This window comes from Triticum aestivum, chromosome 2B (assembly GCF_018294505.1).
Source record: "Triticum aestivum cultivar Chinese Spring chromosome 2B, IWGSC CS RefSeq v2.1, whole genome shotgun sequence".
NCBI lineage: Eukaryota > Viridiplantae > Streptophyta > Magnoliopsida > Poales > Poaceae > Triticum > Triticum aestivum.
Window position 1 is genome coordinate 311,691,380 of NC_057798.1, and position 9,538 is coordinate 311,700,917.

Here is a 9,538-nt window from a genome sequence, read left to right on the forward strand (position 1 = left end):
CGATCCAGTTTCTTCCGCACTTGCGCAGCCTGTCGAAAGTTCTGGTCTTGAGCCCGCGCAGCACTTCAGCATTTGCCCTCTCCGCTTGACCGTTGCTTCTCGGATGAGCAACAGAAGCGAAGCAGACCTTGGCGCCAAGATCTTGGACGTACTGCATGAAGGTGCGGCTCGTGAATTGCGTGCCGTTGTCGGTGATGATCCTGTTAGGGATCCCGAAACGGCAAACAATCGACCTGAAGAACTTGACTGCTGACTGTGCTGTCACCTTCCTCACTGGTTCCACTTCCGGCCACTTTGTGAACTTGTCGATTGCAACGTACAAGTACTCAAAGCCCCCGACAGCTCGGGGGAAGGGGCCGAGGATGTCGAGCCCCCAGACCGAAAATGGCCAGGATAAAGGGATCGTCTGGAGAGCTTGAGCTGGCTGGTGTATCTGCTTGGAATGGAACTGGCACGCTTCACACTTGGTTACTTGTGCAGTTGCATCCTGGAGGGCTGTCGGCCAAAAGAAACCTTGCCGGAACGCTTTGCCGGCAAGTGCTCTTGCGCCAATGTGGTGACCACATATGCCTCCATGTATCTCTGCCAATAGCTTTTGTCCGTCTTCCCGGCAAATACACTCCAATTTCACACCGTTGAGTCTTCTTCTGTACAGTGTGCTGTCGACAAACTGGTACATACTTGACTGCCGGGCTACTTTTTCCGCTTCTTCTTGCTCTTCGGGAAGTTCTCCTGTCTGAAGGAAATGGACAATCTGCTGTGCCCATGCTGGAGCTTGTGGCTCGACAACAAGGACTAAAGGCACATCTGCTGCTGCGGGAACATCCGCTTCTACGGCGAGAACCTGCGGCTCTGCCGGAGCTTGATGTTCCCCGGCAAGCTTGCCGGAGCAAAGCTTGTCGGGAGCGTCTGCTACGACGGAACAAACCATAAGGCTTGCCGAAGCAGATCGCTCCTCAGCATGCTTGGTGTTGATCTTGGGGACTTTCTTGGCGGCGGCTTCAGGGAGCTCTGCCGGAAAATAGTCACCAGAAATCAACTTCCTCTTCTTGCTCTGTCCAGTTGATGGTGTTACGATGGTTGAGTCAGCTTGAGCACAAAGATCCCTGGTTCCACAGGTAACTTTAGTGCGGCGCACTTCGACAGGCCATCAGCAATGTCATTCTGAGCTCTCGGAACATGCTCCATCTGTAGGCCGTCAAAGTGCTCTTCTAGCTTTCTCACTTCATCAACATATGCTTCCATCAATGGACTCTGATAGTTCTTGTTCACTTGGCGGACGACAAGCTGTGAGTCACCCCTGACAATGAGCTTCTTGATCCCAAGGTCTGCTGCGATCCTGAGACCGGCAAGCAATCCTTCATACTCTGCAGTATTGTTGGTTGCTTGCTCCTTGGGAAAGTGCATCTGGACTACGTACTTGAGGTGCTCTCCGGTGGGTGCGACAAGCAGCACGCCCGCACCGGCGCCTTGCAGCGAGAAGGCACCATCAAAGTACATCAGCCACTCTTTGCTCGCTTCCTTGACGGGGATGCTCGTCTCTGGAATTTCTTCATCTTGTGTTGGCGTCCACTCTGCTATGAACTCTGCCAATGCTCTGCTTTGGATAGTTGAAGTACTTTCAAACTTGAGGCCAAAGCTTGACAGTTCCAGTGCCCACTCGACAATCCTGCCTGTTGCTTCTGGATTTTGCAGTATCCTCTTCAGCGGAAAGCGAGTGACAACTGTGATCTCATGTGCTTGGAAGTAATGGCGCAGCTTTCTCGAGGCCATGAGGAGGCCGAAAAGCAATTTCTGCACACCAGAGTACCTTGACCTAGCCCCCTGCAGAAGGGAACTGACAAAGTAAACTGGGCGCTGCACCATTCTCTTCTGCATCTTCTCATGCTCCTGCGCAGATCCATCCTTGTCGGGACCAGAGCTTGTCGGCGAAGCCCCCTGCTTGTCGCTGGATGCATCTGCCGTGGTTGCTGGCTCATCATCTGCCTCCCTCTCCGCCACTAACGCAGCACTAACCACTTGATTGGTTGCCGCTATATACAGCAGCAACTTCTCTTGTGGCTTAGGTGCGACAAGTGTTGGAGTGGAGGACAGGTATCTCTTCAAGTCCTGCAGCGCAGCCTCCGCCTCCGGAGTCCATTTCATTGGACCTGCCTTTTTCAATATTTTGAAAAATGGCAGGGCGCGCTCAGCAGATCTAGAGATAAACCTGCTGAGAGCAGCCACGCAACCGGCAAGCCTTCGTACATCCTTGACGCGCTTCGGTGCTTCAATCTGCTCAATGGCCTTGATCTTGTCGGGATTGGCTTCAATTCCCGCTGAGACACGAAGAACCCGAGAAGCTTGCCGGAAGGGACTCCAAACACGCACTTCTCGGGGTTAAGCTTGAGGTTGATCTTGCGCAGATTTGCAAATGTTTCGTCCAAATCTTGAATCAGGGTCGCCCTGTCCTTGCTCTTGACCACTATGTCATCCATGTAGGCTTCCACATTTCTGTGCATTTGTGGCTCAAAAGCGTGGTGGACTACCCTTGCAAATGTTGAACCAGCATTCTTCAAACCGAAAGGCATCCGTACGAAACAGTACGTGCCACACGGGGTGATGAATGCGGTCTTCTCCTCATCCTCTTCTGCCATGAAGATCTGATGGTATCCTGAGTATGCATCAAGAAATGAAAGCAAATCACATCCGGCCGTGGAGTCAACAATCTGGTCGATGCGCGGCAAAGGGAAATGGGTCTTTGGGACAAGCTTTATTGACATCAGTGAAGTCGATACAAAGCCTCCATTTTCCGTTAGCCTTGCGCACGACAACAGGATTGGCCAACCACGTGGGATGGAGCACTCCTCTGACAAGGCCTGCTGCTTCCAACTTCTTGATTTCTTCTGCGATGAATTCTTGGCGCTCCACTGCCTGTTTCCTGACTTTCTGCTTGACGGGCCGCGCATGAGGACAGACGGCAAGGTGGTGCTCAATTACTTTCCTGGGAACACCGGGGATGTCAGACGGTTGCCACGCAAACACGTCGACATTCGCCCGCAGGAAAGCAACGAGCGCGCTTTCCTATTTGGGGTCGAGAGTGGCACTGATGGTGAAGGTACCACCAGTGCCGTCCTCCTTGGCGGACACCTTCTTGGTCTCAGGTGGAGCTGCCATTGCCTTCTTACACTTGCCGGTGGAGCTCGATGGTGCGTCCTCGACGGTAGCGCAGCACTCCGAAGAGGTGCGCTTGCCGGAGTGGGCATCAGAACTCTTGCCGGACTTGGTCTTCTTCTTCCCCCCGGGAGCTTCAGCGGCAAGTGATTTGCGATCTGTTGCGGCTGCTGCTTCCCGGTAGATCTTGTCGGCGCAGATAAGGGCATCCTTCTTGTCGCCAGGGACAGAGATGACACTTATCGGGCCTGGCATCTTCAGACATTGTATGCATAGTGAGAGGCTGCCATGAACTTGGCGAGTGCTGGACGGCCAAGTATCCCATTGTAAGGCAATGGAAAGTCAGCAACGTCAAAAGTGACCCTCTCAGTCCTGAAGTTCAGCTCGCTGCCAAATGTTACCGGCAACGTGATCTTTCCCTTCGGCTTGCTCCTTCCCGGATTGATTCCTTGGAACGTACCGGTCTCTTCGAGCTCGCTGTCAGGGATCTGGAGTTTCTGGAGCACCGCGGAGGAGATCAGGTTCAAGCCGGCCCCGCCGTCAACTAACATCTTAGTGACCTTGAGGTTGCGGATAGTTGGTGAAACCAACATCGGCAAGCACCCGACCGCAGTTATGCGATCAGGGTGGTCCTCAATATCAAAGATGATAGGCGTGCTGGACCATTTCAGAGGCTTGCGTGACTCGACGGGTGGTTCTGCTGCATTAACTTCCCGCACCCACTGCTTGAGCTGGCGGTGCGAAGTATGCAGAGAAGCACCGCCGTCAATGCACAGGACCTCTGTGGCTTTCTGGAACTCCTGCTCATCAGTCTCCTCATCATCCATGTCTTCATCGTCATCGTCATCTTCATCCTTGTCGCGGCCGCGAGGAGGTCTGTCTCCTTGCCGCTGCGTGGCCTTGCCGCAGCGTCCTCCTCGGCCGGGACGTTTCTTGCCGGACCCTCCCGCACCTTCCTGGGCCTTCTCCTTGTCGCGCCGCTCATATTCAGCTTTCTGTTGCTCAACAAGCTACTCAACTTTCTTGCAGCTCTGGATATCGTGGCCCTTGGTGCGGTGGATCTTGCAATACTGTTTGTTGGCGCCGTCCTGCTTGTCGGCGACCGCCACAGCTGCGGCAACCTCCTTGCCGGAGCTACCAACTTTGGCTTTCATGCCGGACTGCTCAACAACTAGCACATCTTTGGCTTTCTTCTTCCTGTTGTTCCGCCGCCGGTTCTTCCTTGCCAGGGCAGTTTCCTCACTATCAGATCCTCCTGCTCCTGTGTTCTCTCCGGGGAGCTTCCTCCCTTCCTCAGCACGTGCACACTTGTCGGCCAGGGCATATAGCTCACTAACGTCTCTGATCTTGCACATCGCCATCTCCTCCCGCATCTTGCGGTTCCGCACGTTCTGATGGAACGCGCTGATTACCGCGGCAGGGTGGACGTCTGGGATGTTGTGCTGTACACGGCTGAATCTTTGAATGTACTTGCGCAGGGGCTCTCCTTCCTTCTGGGCGAGCAAATGAAGATCACTCTCTTGGCCATGAGGCTTGTGGCCGCCTGTGAAGGCGCCGACAAACTGATGGCATAGATCGGCCCAAGAGGATATGGAGTTGTCCGGCAAGTGCATGAGCCAGGATCTGACATTGGGCTTGAGCACCAGCGGGAAGTAGTTGGCAAGGATCTTATCGTCCCGTCCCCCGGCAGCCTGCACCGCAATGGTGTAGATGCTGAGGAACTCCGACGGATGCGTCTTGCCGTCGTACTTCTCCGGTACGTCTGGCTTGAAGTTCTTCGTGTTGGGCCACTGGACTTGCCGCAGCTCACGAGTGAACGCAGGGCAACCTACCGCGTACGGCAAGTCGCCTGGTTCCCCTGGTGCATGCATGTCAACAGAGGGCCCAGCGCGCTTGTCGTATTGACGTCGTGCTTCTCTTCAGCGCTCGATGCGAGTACGAGCGTCTTCTTGCTGTCGATCGTGAAGAACTTGGCGCTGATCGCGACGAGCTCGTGGATCCGACGATGCGGTGGAGTCGCTGTCGAGGTGGATCCGGCGAGTCGGCGATCTTGGCCTTCGGGGTGGTGATTGCATGGTTGTTGCACCCCCACCAGTTTCGTCGCCACCGGCTCGCGCCTGGCAACCCTGCCGCGGCAGCGACGCGCTCGGCTGCCACGGAGTGTCGCCGTTGGCGTAGCCGATGAGACTCTGAATGGTGGCCCTCCATTCGTCGATCTTGTCCGACGTCGGAGGGTAATCCAGGAGCAGTTGAGCTCGCACCAAAGCTTCTGCCGGAGTGGTGGGTGGCAGTGGCGGACGGCGCGAGGAGCGGGATATGCTCGGACTTCTAACTATGTTAGAAGGAGCATTATCCCGTCCGGGCGACCGTGTCTCGCTCGTGCTGGCACGTTGGCGTGCATGCTGGTCTTGAGCGCCCCGGGATCCACCAGCTTGATCTTGGCCCAACAAACGTATGGTACTGCGAGTACCATGACGCTGTCGGTCCTGCGCCTCCTGAGATGGGCGCGGAACAAGCACGGACGTCGAGGTCTGCGACGCCTTGCCCTTGGACCTGGCGGCATCGTGAGTTTCCTCGTCGACGTCTGTTCTTCCGCCGGCGTCATCCCCACCACCTGTCTGCTCCAGTGGTGGTGGAAGTGACGCGGACGGAGCTGCTACCGCCGAAGTCTTCTTCTTCGGTGGCATGTCGATGAAGAGAATGAAGATCTAGCTCGTGTGGACGCCGGATCAGGTTCACGCAATCTCGACGCCCCCTGCCTGGCGCGCCAAAGATGTCAGGGGAAACTGATCCACGAACACCTATGGGGCCGGCGGACCGAGCCCCTTTCGGTTCGGTGGGGGGCGGAGGTCGCACGAAGAGCGGATCAAGGCGAAGCACGCTAGCAGTTTACCCAGCTTCAGAGCTCTCCGGAGAGATAATACCCCTACTGCTGCTTGTTTGATTGTATTGTGTTCTTGCTCGAGAGAGAGCTAAGTGTTTTTCTGGCTTCCGAATGATCCGAACCCTCTCTACGTTGTGCATGGGCCTCCTTTTATATGCTCAAGGGGTCACCGACAGGTGGCAACGTAAACAAGGGTACAAATGTAAAAAGCGAGGTGGTTGGGACAGTTACTTGTACAGTGTTTCTTACCTAACCCTGACGGCAGGGGACAAGGGCATTAAATGCCCGTCTGTGTAGCCCAAACAGTGCAGAAAAGGACCGTCAGGGGCGCCACCGCTCGCCACGATGGCGATCTTGTCAGCTTCGCATGCCACCGTGCACCGCTGGCTGCACAGCCTCTCGCCACGCGCGCCTGGAAAGGCCCCCAGAGCGACACGTTGTTGGATGCGCTGGAGCGTGGGCACAGAGTGGCCGCCTGCCACGGCAAGCGCCTTGCCGCGGCCGTTGTTTTGTCGGGCCCGGAAGCTTGTCGCTCACCAGGCCTCGAGATGCCTTGGTTGGTCTTCCCGGCAAGCTCCTCTTGCCGGGGTCTTGTTGCCTTGCTCGGACGCGTGGCGCATCGCGGCAAGTTCCTTGAGATGCCTTGGTTGGCCTTCCCGGCAAGCTCCTCTTGCCGGGGCCTTGTCTCCTTGGCTTAAATACTTTGTTCTTGAATGGCTCCAAAGGAACCACGGAGGACCTTGGCGGTCGCCCGGCAAGCCTTGCCGCGGGGCGCTGCAACTGCCCGTGCACAAGTTCGGGATACTAGGGTACCCCTATTCTAGTACACCGACAGCCTACCATGGAGCGACGTCTGCATGAAATTTTATTGCCACGCAAGGCTCGTCTCTTTTGCTCTACATGTTCAGTTCCATTGTTTACAATAACTGTCATGCATAGGAATAAAACATAGTGAGATTATGTAAGGAGTGCATGCAGAAATCCAGAGTGATGGTAGCAACCTATGGATAGACCCAAAACCAATAATAGCAGGCAAATAATTGCTTTAGTTAAAAAATATAGATAATGGCTTCTTTACTGTTTGTTTCCCACCCAACATGAAACTCATAATAGACATCGGAGATTAACCAGATAGTAGATAGATACTATTGATAGCGGCCCCGATATGTACCCCACAACCATTTAAAAACTCAAGTTTGACCACTAGTTTGGAGCTGATTCAGAGTCTAATCAGTGAACAAGACGATAAAGTAGCATGTAATATTAAGCGATGCATAACGTAAGCACACACGAAAGACTGCGACCTCTCTTGAGGAACCGTGTAGTCCTCTAGGTCATCTGCTCGGTTGATGATGGTAATGCAGTTTTCATGGCTGCTAGCAGCAGGGAAGAAGATCTGAGGAGGCGAAAGACAGTCTGGAGGCAGGATTCCTGCTGTGCTGGCCCTTCTGTCATTGGACTAGCTGAGGTGGGGTGGACGACGGTGCAGCAGGAGCGGGACAAACCACGCAAGGTTTTCTTTGACAACTATCTGTAAGAGAAGTAATTCTGTAAGGGCTCGTTTGAATTGGAGGATTCCAACAATGCAGTGATAGGAAATAGACAGGAATAGGATAGGAATGCACATGCAAAACAGAGAATTTAAAAACACTGGATTTCTGCCAATCTGGGTGTTTGATTCACAACAATTGGAAGATCACAGGATGCAAAGAAGCATGGTGATATTAAGTCAAACCACAAGAAAATGTACGGTTATAATGCTATTATGCTAATATCTCTTAGTCTTGTGCTTCATGAATAGGAATTTGAAAAGGAGGACAAGTGAAAATTAAAATTCCTACGTTTTTTCTTTCAAGGAGACACTAAAGGAACAAATCCGTGTTCTCAGTGAGCATTATATATAACATGTAGAGAAAAAAGAGATGCAACAAGTGTACAACCTCTTTGGCGAAGCCGTGTCGATCTCAGTGTGATTGGGTTGGCCGGTGAGGATGCTCTGACTGACTTTGCTGTCGGAGGAGGGGAAGAAGATCTTAGGCATTTGGAGATGGATCCCAAGGTACTGCTCCGCTATGATGGAGGGTTTCATCGTTGGAGCAGCTCCGGTGAGTTGTACGACGCCGAAGCTGAAGCAGGACAAGAGAGACAACGAACAACGTTAACCTGAGTGGAATTCTAATAGCATCTCGAATACATGACGTAAAATACATAACCACAAAGTGCTAGATGTAAAATACATCAGCCGCTCATCTCTGAACTTAACTGTCGAAACTGAACTTCACTATCGAAACTGAACTTAACTGTCGAAACTGAATTTTGCTGTCGAAACTGAATTTTGCTGTCGAAACTGAACGCACTAGCAAGGTGAGGCTACACGTCGGTCGGCTGACTTTTTCATCTCTGGTCAGTCGATTTTACAGCCGTTGGATACGAAATCAAGGGCCTGTGGTTCATCTTCAACCTCCACCCCCCGAGCCACCAACCACCACTGGCCAAACAACAGCCCCCCGCCGCCCGCGGCCTGCGGTGCGCCGCCCTGCCCGCCCCGAAAACACTCCCCACCGCCGGTCCGCCGCCACCCCGGCCATCCCTCGAGCCCCCCCCCCCCCCCGTGCCGAGCTTTTTCTCCGACAATCCCCACGCCACCGCCCCGCCACCGCCCCCATCCTGAACCCTAAGATAGATAGTGGGGTACCTCTCTGGTGAGCCCCCCTCCCCGCTGTGGCTGGTTCTTCCTTCACCCAGGCGAGCCCACCCCTTGAAAATCGACTGACCCAAAAGTCGATTCAGTCGACTGAAGTGTAGCCAAATCGGAGCAGCATCGCAAGCAAGAGCAAGAGCGAGAGCAGCAGCATGAGCAAGAGCAATAGAAAGAGCAGACCAGGTAGGGGACCGAGAGCAAGAGCAGAGCAGTAGCGCGAGCGAGAGCTCAAGCAGCATCAGCTCCTATTGATGTGGACGTCGCTGTCGAGGGAGCGACGCCGTGGAGGAAGTGGTCGGCGATGCCGCCGGGGATGGAGCCGCGCCGTGTCGGCTCGGGACCGAGCGCTGGCAGCACCGTGAGATCGAATCAAGAAGAAAATGCGGCGATTAGTGTACAACCTCTTTGGTGGCACCGATTAGGCTGCAGCTTCATCCGAGGAAACGATGATCATGATGCTCTTCCGGTGGTGCAGGTGAAAATGGTGGTGTGGGAATGGAGGTGGCGCGAAAGACGAGGGGAAAGTCGGGCCAGCTCCTTGGAGGTGGAGGACGGGGTCGCTGAACCGGTGGGACGATGAGATCGACAATGGATCCTCATCCGGTACGGTGGATGAGGGACGTCAATGTGTTGATGTGGACGACGTCGTCGGGGAAGAGGCTCCGGCTGGGTGACGGACGGAGCAGGGTGTGGGGTTTCGTCATGGGTTTTCGCGGCCTCGGTGTATGAATGGGTGGGTGGATGGGATAGTAGTGGGGAACCATGGCTTAGAGATGCTCTTGTCCGAAATGTGGGGTAAG